At 42.6% G+C, this 13,181-nt stretch overlaps 1 protein-coding gene across 1 annotated transcript in view; it reads right to left on the bottom strand.

The window, feature by feature from the left end:
* SH3GL2 (SH3 domain containing GRB2 like 2, endophilin A1) overlaps positions 1-13,181 on the bottom strand; it is a 199,919-nt gene that overhangs the window by 172,135 nt on the left and 14,603 nt on the right. The window lies entirely within an intron of this gene.

Below are 13,181 nucleotides of genomic sequence, written 5' to 3'. Positions count from 1 at the left end.
TGAACCTGCACTCCAGAGCCCGAGCCATAACTACTGAGCCCACGTGCCACAACTACTGAAGCCCAGGTGCCTAGAAACCCGTGCTCCGCAACAAGAGAAGCCACTGCAATGAGAAGCCTGCGCACCGCAACAAAGAGTAGCCTCCACTCGCCACAACTAGAGAAAAGCCCGTGCGCAGCAACAAAGACACAACACAGCCAAAAATAAATAAATAAATAAATAAATTTATTAAAAGAAAAAAAAACCTCTAGGATGGCTAACAAGAAAAAACCCAACTGGCATAGCCATGCCATTAAAGCAAGAAGACTAGCATAGCTCACATCAAAAGGGAAAGGAGATGCTATTCAAGTAAAGAGTAGGCTAACAGTTCTCAACTCAGGCTGCACGGTGATATCACCTGAGTTTAATTGGTCTGGGGAAGGTTGGGGTCTGAGCATTTTTTTTAAAGCTAACCCAAGTGATCCTAACCCAGCAGTGAGGGTTGAGAACCACTGGATTAGACTACTGACAAAAAGAATAAGCCATTAGTGACAGTGATCTTGTAGACAAGTGCAGAAATTTTAGAGCAGATAAAATAATTAGTTGACTTATAGCCTGACCCTGATCTGGGTGAGTGTGCACGCACCCGGACAGGAAGCCACGTCCTCTGTCCACTCTGGCACCGGAGTTTTAAAGTCATTCAGGATTCATCTGGTTTGGAGGTCAACAATATTAGGAGATTCTTTAACCAGGAATGTCAGAGACTATGACAAATCTCACACCATGAATTTTTTTTTTAATTTATTTTTTTGCTGTGTTGGGTCTTCGTTTCTGTGTGAGGGCTTTCTCTAGTTGTGGCAAGCAGGGGCCACTCATCATCGCTGTGCGCGGGCCTCTCACTATCGCGGCCTCTCGTGGAGCACAGGCTCCAGATGCGCAGGCTCAGTAGTCGTGGCTCATGGGCCTAGTTGCTCCGTGGCATGTGGGATCCTCCCAGACCAGGGCTCGAACCCGTGTACCCTGCATTAGCAGGCAGATCCTCAACCACTGCGCCACCAGGGAAGCCCCACGCCATGAATTTTTTGATAGGAAGTTTACCATATATATTTCACCTACACATGAACGTTTATATATACACTGAACACAAACTCACACACACACTTGTAATACATGGTAAGACTGCAATGTTGGCCCCAGTCCTCCTCACCGAGATGCTATCTGGGCTAAGATGAACATCTCTACCCAGTTCTTCTCAGGTCTCAGGGGCGAGGACTGTATACTGACTGTAGAGTGCTGAGCCCCTTCAGGGCAAGATCATTTCATTTCTCTTTGTAGCTCCAGCCTCTCATCCCCGGCTAGGCACACAGGCGCTCCATACCTATTTGTTACGTGAATTTGCCTTGAGCACAAATGACCTCCCTGGTAAGCTTAATTTTGGATGAAGTCTTCCACCATAAACTGGTGGAAGAGCTAAAAAAGGGCTGACAAGACAATGAGTCGGTAGTGAGGGGTGCTTAGCACCTGGATCAGAAACAGAAGTACTTGTGAGAAAACACTTAACACCTCTGCCCTGCCCCGAACTAAGCCGAGTCCTACCTGCAGGCCTACCTCGGGCCAACTGCTAGGGACACCCGACCCAGAGGAGTCCAGGAGCCCTCCCTCAGGAGGCCCCGGAAAACAGGCCCACGAGAACACACCTGCAGCCTCGGGCCTTGACGAGAGCCGAGCACGTCTACTCTCAGCACTGCTCTTGACGGCCATGGCTGCAGGGCTGCAGAGCTGCAGCTGCGAGGCCTGCTGCCCGCGGCGACCTCCGCTTAACCGCTACGACTGACCCAGCTCATAACCATGAACCAAGCTCTGTCAGGCTCCGCACTGCTTCCTTCACAGCCACACCACGACAGGCACTTCCTCTGCCCCGCTCACACACCGGTTGACAAGGACACGCTAAGCAGTTCAGCTCAGAACAGAGAAGACGTAATTACCGCTGGGCCTCGATCCTAACACCTTGGTCTCCAAATCCTCCTTGCAGAAGCTATTAACAGCAACAAGACAAGAACAATAATAATATTTTTTTTTTTGGCCGCACTGTGCGGCTTGTGGGATTGTAGTTCCCTGACCAGGGATCGAACCCGGGCCCCAGCAGTGAAAGCACCAAGTCCTAACCCATGGACCACCAGGTTTTAAACAGCTACCATTCATTTGTCACTTACTGTATGGAAAAACACTATGCTAAGTGTTAAGTGCTAATATGGATCAGCTCATAACAACCTCATGGGATACTACTATGTTTTCCACTTGATAGATTCAGAAACAGGATAGGAGAATTGAACCACCTGTGTGAATTTTGAGTTAAGTAGCAGAGGCAGAGTGAAGCCCAGTACTAGGACCCCACAGCCAGCCTCTTAATATTCTCTATACTGCCTCCACAGAAAACTGGGTGAGCCGTAGCTTGGAGGACTATGCCCACCAATGAAGCGGGTAAATCTCACTTGAGAGCCGGCTTTCTCACCTGCAAAATGAGTGTCGGAGCTGAGAAAGTCTAAGGTCCTTTCCAGCCGACAGTTTCCATCAACAATCATAGGACGGGGAGAGCCACACCCCACGGTGTCCCGAAGTCAAAACAAAACAGAATGATCCACTCTGGATTTTTTAAAATTGTGATAAAATAGGCATAAAATTTACCACACTAACCATTTTCAAGTGCACAGTTCAGTGGCATTAAGTATATTTACACTGTTGTACAACCATCACCACCATCCATCCCCAGAACTTTCATCTTCGCCAACTGAAACTCTACCCACTGAACACTAACTCCCCATTCCCCCTCCCCCCAGTCCCCGGTAACCACCATGCTACTTTCTGTCTCAGTGAATCTGACTACTCTCGGTATAAGTGGGATCATACGGTATTTGTCTTTTTGTGACTGGCCTATTTCACTTAGCATAATGTCCCCAAGGATCATCGTATAACATGTGACAGGAACTCCTTCCTTTTTAAGGCAGAACGATATTCCACTGTATGGATAGACCACATTTTGTGTATCCCTTCCTTTGTCAACGGACACTTGGCTGCTTCCACCTTTTGGCTCTTGTGACTCATGTTCCTATGAACATGGTTATACAGGTAACTCTGGGTGTTAATGAACAGGATGGATTCAAATAACGTTCAGAAAAATTTTAACAAATCAGGAGATCTCTCATAAACAAATCTTCCTGAACGGAGCCAAGCTCTCAACACAGGCCCAAGCACGTGTAGCATATCTCAAGAATCAGAGTCACACACACTACTGCTCCATCACGGGGTCCAGGCCCCCGTCATTAATATGGCTCTTTGCCTATAACTGAAAAATAAACACTTGCTACCCAAGGGAAATAATCTCCCAAAAAAATACCACAATAGGAGCATCTGAATGCACTCCAAAGGGGATTTAAGGCAGTTTTCCTGACAGCGCATCAATTTCTAGAATAACTGTAGGATTTCTTTTTATGTTGAACACCCTGCAGTTAGTTCAAACATTAAAAAAAAAAAATTCAATAATAGAAGTCCTTTGTTATTCTTACAAGAAAATTTTCCATTCTGGTACAGGTGTTTCCTATCTGTGCCCACTCCATTTTCCCAAAACATGGATGAATAAAGAGGAAGATATCATAATCGACTGTCTGGCTACCATCGTTGGTAATCGTTCTTTCTCAAATCAGTAATATTTGCTATTTTTACACTGCTACGGCCCTAGGAGACCAGGCTACTCCTCCCTATACAAGGGGTCAAGTCTCACCTGGAGGGCGAGATCCACCCTTTTGACAGTAATCAGACCTGTCAATCTCCTGGAGGCAAGGGTGAAAGAGATAAGCAGCTGGTGGCCTCTACAGCAGAAGCCACTACAAAACACTTGGAAAGAGAGAAGACAAAGTCGCACAAAAATGTTTTGGATGAAATGTACTGAATCAGAGAGAGTTCTGTATGCTTCATCATAACCCAGCCATAAAATTAATTGACTTCAACTGTGACCTACCACAAACGACCTAAGTAAAACTAAAAGAGTTCAGATGACAGCAATCAAACCGACACCACTGAGTAGGTTTTTGAGGTAAATAAGCTAAAGTAATGTCCTTACATGTGACGATGCATCTTGGGGGAGACAAGTGGGCTGAGGTGCAGTCTGCCCTCCGTATCCACGGATGCAGAACCTGTGAATATGGAGAACCAACTGTACTGGGCCATTTTATATAAGGGACTTGTGCATCCATGGATTTGGGTATCTGGGCGGGGTCCTGGAACTAATCCCCCTGGGATACCAAGGGACTACTGCAGTGTGTAAGAAGCCAAGTCTCAGGGCAAAAGAGAGGCAGGACAGACCTGGCTTGTTAGACAATGCACTGAGAGCGAACTCAAAGGTTATTGCAAGCGTTTTTTTAAAAAAAAACCAGGAGCCCAGCAGCCCCACTTCAAGTCATGGTCCCATGATTTAAGATCATTTCTGTCCCTAGCTAACCTGATCCTGATAAGGGGTGCTGGGACACCAAGAGCATTCTGCCTCATGTCCAGAGGAGAATTCAAGGATATCTGATTGTCATTCTTCAGTCTTTTCCTCTTTTAAGTCTTACCACCAATAAACAGAGTTCTGCATTTTTTAGCACTTTATATGAAGAATGTCAGTTTGGTTTTCAAAAGGAGGAAGAGAATCTGGGAAGAAAGAGTTAGGTTTCATCAAGTTAAGCCAGAAGGCTTTCTCAAATGCCCTTAAAATGGTGAGGTTTCAGTTTCACTTATGTCAAATGATCTGTAAAATCCCCAGCTTAAAAATACAATTCATGATTCCCAAGCTTGACCATTTCTCTTTTGTAACTACTAGAACTAGAATTACTCATAACTATTTGACAGAATCAAACCTACTCTGGATTCCCACAATGAGACTCTCTCCTGCAATGACCACATCCAAATTCTGAGGATTCAACAGTCACCAAATAAACTCAAATGATCTAAAAAAATTACTTCTGGCTGTACCTAAGCATTCTAGAGAACCTGAAAATTAACAATGTCATTTAACCACTCACTGGGTTTCTCCTCTATACCTAATTTTTTTTTTTTAATTTACTCACTGTCATGGTTTATTTTTATATACCACTTCACCTTTTCTGAAGCTAATGTAGGAAAAAGACTTGATTTCTGTGACAACTAAAAAGGATACTTTACAAGAGATAAAAGGAAATACTATCCACATAGCCATTAGACAAAATAACCACACTCCTTTCCATGAACCTGGAGAACCAAATACACACACAGACACACACACAGACATACACACAAGCGCACACATGCAGTTAAAAATCAGCATTTCGGGGCTTCCCTGGTGGTGCAGTGGTTGGGAGTCCGCCTGCCGATGCAGGGGACACGGGTTCGTGCCCCGGTCTGGGAAGATCCCACATGCCGCGGAGCGGCTGGGCCCGTGAGCCATGGCCACCGAGCCTGCTTGTCCGGAGCCTGTGCTCCGCAACGGGAGAGGCCACAACAGTGAGAGGCCCGCGTACCGCCAAAAAAAAGAAAAAAAAAAAATCAGCATTTCATCCGTTAAAGAAAAACGGCTGGCCAAAGACGGAAACATGAGCCATTGATTACACTTGACCATTTCATGGAAAGCAGAGAGCTCTAAAAATATCCTCTGAGGGCTTCCCTGGGGGCGCAGTGGTTGAGAGTCTGCCTGCTGATTCAGGAGACACGGGTGCGTGCCCCGGTCCGGGAAGATCCCACATGCCGCGGAGCGGCTGGGCCCGTGAGCCATGGCCGCTGAGCCTGCGCGTCCGGAGCCTGTGCTCCGCAACGGGAGAGGCCGCAGCAGTGAGAGGCCCGCGTACTACAAAAAAAAAAAAAAAAAAAAAATCCTCTGAATATTAAGCCCTGTGTTTATTTTTTCCACCTTTCACCCATTTTGCTATATGTCCTTTGGTAACAGACTGGTTCAGAGTAAAGAGTATGATCTCACTTAAGACAACAGGAGCTTCACCAACCAAACAACAACAACAAAAACCACCAAACAGGACCTAAATGGGATGAAGATGCCAAGTGGTGTGATAAAGATGAAGATACGACAACACGCAGAAGGCATCCAAGAAAAAGAAAGCTCGGGTGATGCATGCATACAATGGTTTAAAAGGCTGAGGAACACACTGATTAAAGGGGGAAAAATCACAGTGTTTTATCATACAGCTAACGAAAAAGAAAAAAATTTGTAGCGATCTGTTACCTACTGCAGCTCCATCAACGTATTACAATCTCCATATCCTAAACCCTAAACCCTAAATTCACGTGGCATTTTTCACCTATGTAGACAATTTATCCCGTCCTTCCCTATGCTCTGCCTTCCAATCTTCCTCACCTAGGACAATGAGTAAAAATTATTTTAAAAATCCCCAATTTGTCCACACATTGCAGATTATCTTAAAACCATTCTTAGAAGTCCATTCCCCACAAAATCTAAATTAGTGGTACATATAGCCATTGAAGCAGATAGAGTGTTGACTATCAAATGCTGCTTGTGGTTCTAAAATAAGCCTACCCCTAGTCACTAAAGAACAGATATATTAGGATAGAAATAGCATCCTATAGATGTATCATTAGCAAAATTATGCAGCGAGATTATCCCTGTCTACAGTGTGTGTAGGGCTGCTACATAATTAATGCTTTATTAAACTGTTCTCTGAAGATCTAACTGAAAAAAGATCAGAATCTGAACGAGCTGTGCTGTTTGATATTATCTCTGAGGGAGCTGTGTGTGTGGGTGCTTTATTTGAAATTCTCCCTTCGACATTATACTCCTATCTTTGACGCTGATGCTTTTTTTCCCTTCCTTTGTGTTAGTTACTCCATCTTTTAAGGCTAAAGAACATAGTATGTTTAATTAAAAACAGAGAGTTTAAGAACAGAGAGTTTAAGAATGCTTAAAAGGCTGTTTCCATTAAACATTGATCCAGCTCGTGCAGTAAGGCTTTGTGCTGTGGAATAAACTTCAGTATTCATGCAATTTTAATGAAAATGCTTCTGAACCCCATTTCCTTCCTTGGGTTTGACCTTCTGTTCAGTACCCTGAATACTTCAAACATCCCTAATACAGTGGCTAGGAAGAACAAAAGTGGGAATAGCATTTATAGGAGCCAAAAATAAGTGATATAAGAATTTAAATACTATGGTTACCAAAGGGGAAAGGAGGGGAGGGATAAATTAGGAGTTTGGGATTAACATATACACACTACTGTATATAAAATACATAACCAACAAGGACCTACTGTACAGCACAGAGAACTATACTCAATATTTTGCAATAACCTATAAGGGAAAAGAATCTGAAAAAGAATATATATATATATACATATATATATGTGTGTATATATATGTATATATATAAAACTGAATCACTTTGCTGAACACCTGAAACTAACACAACACTGTAAATCAACTATACTTACATAAAAATTCTTTAAATAATAAAAAATTTTAAAATATTTAAATATTTACAAAAGTTTAAAAAAAGTCTTAATTTTTTTTTATTTCATAAGCTGGAAAATTGTTCAGATTGGAAAAAAATACACCTTAGATATTTATTCTCATTTCCGGATAGTTTTGTTATTATTAAAAACAAAATACAAACAATGAGCATATACCTTTGAAAGAAATAACATCCAAAAAAATTTAAGAAAGAGAAAACTTTTAAAAGACATATCTAGAGATAATTATTAACATTGTAAACCTTATTCCGGACATGCACCCAGCCACATGTTCGGATACAGGCCCTGCCTACAATTTTACATATAGGTTCACACTATATACATATTGCTAAAATCCACCCCCTGGCCCCGATGATATCAAGGAAAGGTGTTCTCGTGAATTAATCTAGATTATGTCATTTTCATTAGCCACACAGAAATCCACTGGATGACCACATCAATATTTCACTACCATTAACACAGTGATGAATTCTGAACATCTCTCTTGGACCACACCTCCTACTTTCTTATCTGTGATAAATTCTAAGAAATGCCTTAATCAAAGGGAACTTACATATCAACACATTGCCTAACTGGCTCCCAAAAAGGAGGAACCTGCAGGACATGAGAGTAACCCCTGACCCCACACACCTGCCAAAGCTGGGTTTTGTCCATTTTATTCTTTAGTTGTATGCTGCATATCTTAATCCCACTAGTCATTACAGCCATATTTAGGATGCTTTTGCTACTCAGAAGCTCTTCATTTTTATGTAGCAAAAAATCGCCCACCTTTACTGTACAGTCTCTGCACCTTATCAATCACGTTCAGAAAGTTTTTCTCCAGTTCAAGAGAACCCATATTTTCCTTTTACTACTTCATATTCTTTTACCTTTATACATTCCAACCACTTAAAATCCATTTCAGTATAAAGTGTGATAAAAGGATCCAGTTTTCCAAATGGACAGATAACTATCCAAACATCATTTACTGAACAACCCATTCTTTTCTCTACTGATCTGAAATGCTGCCTTTATTGTATACCAAATTACCACAATACACCTGCACTACTTATCACCGGACCTTCTATTCTGCTCCACTGACTGAATAAATGAAACACTAAGTGATTGATTTAAAGTCTACTCCAGTTTCCAAAGGATGGACTGCCAGGGTCAAATTCTGCCTCCACCATCAACAGCTGCGTTACTGTGTTTTTTGTTTGCTTTTGTTTTGTTTTGTTTTTATTTATTTTACTGAGGCATTGTTGATGTACAATATTATATAAGTTTCACGTGTATAGCCCAGTGATTCACAATTTTTTTTTTTTTTTTTTTTTGCCTGCATTGGGTCTTAACTGTGGCACGTGGGATCTTTCACTGTGGCGCACAGGCTTTTCGCTGTGGTGCGCAGGCTCCAGAGCACGGGGGCTCTGTAGTTCCGGCACTCAGGCTCTCTAGTTGTGGCATGCAGGCTTAGTTGCCCCGCAGCAGGTGGGATCTTAGTTCCCCGACCAGGGATCGAATAAGCGTCCCCTGCATTGCAAGACAGATTCTTAACCATGGGACCACCAAGGAAGTCCCTGATTCACAATTTTGAAAGGTTACATTTTATGTATAGTTATTATAAAATATTGGCTGCATTCCCTATGTTGTACTATATATCTTTGTATCTTATTTATTTTTTTAAATTTTTTTACTAGATCTTTATTGGAGTATAATTGCTTCTTGTACAACAAAATGAAGCAGCTATATGTACACATATACACACGTCTCCCTCCCACCCTCCCTATCCCACCCCTCTAGGTCGCAAAGCACCAAGCTGATCTCTCTGTGCTATGCTGCTGCTGCCCACTAGCTATCTATTTTACATTTGGTAGTGTATATATGTCCATGCCACTCTCACTTCGCCCCAGCTTACCTTTCCCCCTCCCCGTGTTCTCAAGTCCATTCTCTATGTCTACGTCTTTATTCCTGCCCTGCCACTAGGTTCATCAGTACCATTTTTTGTTTAGATTCCATATATATATATATATATATATATGCATTAGCATATGGTATTTGTTTTTCTCTTTCTGACTTACTTCATTCTGTATGACAGACTCTAGGTCCATCTACCTCATCACAAATAACTCAATTTCATTTCTTTTTATGGTTGAGTAATATTCCATTGCATATATGTGCCACATCTTCTTTATGCATTCATCTGTAGATGGACTCTTAGGTTGCTTCCATGCCCTGGCTATTGTAAATAGTGCTGCAATGAACACTGTGGTACATGACTCTTTTTGCATTATGGTTTTCTCAGGGTATATGCCCAGTAGTGGGATTGCTTGGACATATGGTAGTTCTGGTTTTAGTTTTTCAAGGAACCTCCATACTGTTCTCCATAGTGACTGTATCAATTTACATTCCCACCGATAGTGCAAGAGGGTTCCCTTTTCTCCACACCCTCTCCAGCATTTATTGTTTGTAGATTTTTTGATAATGGCCATTCTGACCAGTGTGAAGTGATAACCTCACTGTAGTTTTGATTTGCATTTCTCTAATAATTAGTGATGTTGAGCATCTTTTCATGTGCCTCTTGGCCATCTGTATGTCTTCTTTGGTGAAATGTCTATTTAGGTCTTCTGCCCATTTTTTAATTGGATTGTTTGTTTTTTGATGGAGCTCTTATTTATTTCATACATAGTAGTTTGTACCTCTTAATCTTCTACCCTTACCTTGCCTCTCACTCCTTCCCTCTCCCCACTGGTAACCACTAGTCTGTTCTCTATATCTGTGAGTCTGTTTCTTTTTTGTTATATTCACTAGTTTGTTTTATTTTTTAGATTCCGTATATAAGTGATATTATACAGTATTTGTCTTTTTCTGTCTGACTTATTTCACTTAATAGCTGCCTTACTTCGGGAAAGACACTTAACCTCTCTGTGCCTCAGTTTCCTCATCAGTAAAATGGGTGTAATAGTACCTACCCCATAGGTTTTTTATGGGGTTAAGCTAAATGGTAAGCACTATTTTTATGTTACTTATCCTTATCACCATCCCCAAAAGTAAGCAAAGAGAAACTTGATCCCTACCTTCAGGAATTTAGAGACCAGTGAAGGAGATAAACATTTAATCAAATGGCCACAATATTAATGCACAGTATCAAACCACAGTAAACGGATTAAAGGGGAACCTCATCTAATCTATCAGATCCAAGAAGGGGCTTCCAAGAAGTAACACTTGCATTAAGGGCTAAAGGATGAGTAGGACTGAAGTGTCCCCAGGGTGAGGGGAGGACAGGCACACACAATCCAGCCACAAAGGCCTGGCTGCAGAGTCCCACATCTGCCTGTTCTACTGGCAACTTCACAAAGGGCTGGTTTCTTCTCAGTTTAAATTCCCATCCTCAGAGAGACACTCTATGATCATCCACTATGAAAAGCCAGAGATATGGTCTTTGATAAGAAAGCTATTGCTGTAGATCAGATCATACAATCTTACTTATTCAACAGAAACTACTCCAGCTAGATATGTTCCAAGATCCTAGCTTCAGTAAAATACAAGAAGTAGTATCTATCCTCAAGGCTATCCTTTCTGAATTAACATATGCAGGTATCTCTGAAACCATCATCTGCTCTTTACGTGCAAATAATGGTCCCTTTCTCACATTTGGAATTGTCTCTGCTGGTAAGAGCTTCCCCTACTGCCCCTGATAAGCACCCTGAACCTTCTTCCTAGGCGTGAAGGGAGTGTGGTCTCTCTCCACAGCACGACGTCAGGTATGACCTCACGTCATAGCACCCCAGCATTTCTTTGTTGCATTTGTGACAATGTCTAACCATACATTTGCAGGATTATTGGTCTGTCTCCCACACTACGCTGCCAGTTCCACGAAGGCAGGGAATGAGTATTTTATTCACCTCCCTACACTCAGAACTTAGCACAGAACCTGGCAGGTAATCGATTTAACGCCTACTATTTGTAAGACAGATGGATGACCAGAGCACAGTGCGAGTGGAAACCTGGCACTAAATCAGGGTGGAGAGGCAAGGGTCAGATCAGGCAGGCCCTTGCAGCTCGTGATTTAGGATTTTAGTCTGTGCAACCAGAAGCCATTGAAAGGTTTTAAGCACGTAAGTGTCAAAGATATATTCAGCTTTGGATCCCTCTGGCTAAAATGTGACCTGACTGGAGGCAGGAGAGATGCTGGGTCACAGCTTGAACCACGATGGTGGGGGGTAAGGGAGGGTGAGCAGTGGACTGAGGGACTTCCACAGCATTTCAAAATGGACATTACAGGGACTTCCCTGGCGGTCCAGTGGTTAAGACTCCACGCTTCCACTGCAGGGGGCGCAGGTTTGATCCCTGGCCAGGGAATTAAGATCCCACATGCCACAGGGTGCGGTCAAAACAAAAAAAAGAAAAAAACCCGACATTACAACAACTGCCAACGTTTGACGGAAGAGGTTTGGCATCAGAAAAGAAAATTCTAGGATTTCCCTGGTGGCGCAGTGGTTGGGAATCCGCCTGCCAATGCAGGGGACACAGGTACAAGCCCTGGTCCGGGAAGATCCCACCTGCTGCGGTGCAACTAAGCCCATGCGCCACAACTACTGAAGCCCGCGCGCCTAGAGCCCGTGCCCCGCAACAAGAGAAGCCACTGCAGTGAGAAGCCCACACACCACAACGAAGAGTAGCCCCTGCTCGCCACAAGCAGAGAGAGCCCGCGCACAGCAACGAAGACCCAACCAGCCCAAAATGAATAAATTAATTTTTTAAAAAAAGAGAAATGAATGAGGGAAAAAAGGAAAAGAAGAATAGAAGGGGAGCGGGGAGGAAACAGGCAGGAGGATGAGTAAATCAACTGTACGTAGTCAAACCCTGCTTTAAGGACTCTGAACATTTTGTGATGGTTAGGCTCAGCAAAGCCCTGCGGTACAGACACATGCTTACCCTGGTTTCCAATATTTCTCAGACTTATTTGGTCTTGGTAGGTATCTCTCCCCCTTGTTGTATTAATAGAAGATCCTTTGGACAGCAGTCCCTAAAGCTGAGGAGCTGTTTTAGGGGTTTTGAGTTTTCTAATGGCGATGTCTGTGCCCCTCCTCACATCTATTTCAGACTCCCATGCAGTAGCAACCAAGTGTGACTGATGCACACCCAGGTTTGGGAACCACTGCGTAAGTGTAAGTGGCCTTAAACTACCTGCAGAGATGGTAGGCTGGGGTGAGAATCACTACGAAATGAAGCATGAGGCAAAGGGAAAGCATCTTCAGAAGTATAATGAAAAAGTGTAGTAATTTAATCTACAGGAACAGAATTGTACACCTTTTCCCAGTCCATGGGTACTCCATAACCAAGACTTCAGGATTCCAACGGTCCATTCAGGAACAAAAAGAGACTAAAATACTGATACAAGTAAGAATCTATCTTGCATGGAGATAGTTTTTAAATCAAGATAATTCACTGAATAGCTTTAAAAGCATATTTTAATAACCTGCTCTAAAAATCTTACAAATCAAATAGACTCACACCCCACCTTCCACCAGTAATGCCCAATTATGAGAGAAATGTCCTGCAAAACTCTTGCACTCTTCAGAGAACCACCTAAGAAGGGCACAGACCAGAATGCATAGGTAACAAAGTTCTATCATGCTACATATACCTCAATTCAAAAATCACTCTTTCTCAGGGATCTATTTAAATATTCAAGTCTCAAAACACTTAAGAGGACCAAAA

The sequence above is a fragment of the Globicephala melas genome, chromosome 6 (genome assembly GCF_963455315.2).
Source record: "Globicephala melas chromosome 6, mGloMel1.2, whole genome shotgun sequence".
In the NCBI taxonomy this organism is placed as follows: domain Eukaryota; kingdom Metazoa; phylum Chordata; class Mammalia; order Artiodactyla; family Delphinidae; genus Globicephala; species Globicephala melas.
The sequence above is the reverse complement of the archived record's forward strand: the minus strand, read 5'-3'. Positions and strand labels throughout refer to the sequence as shown.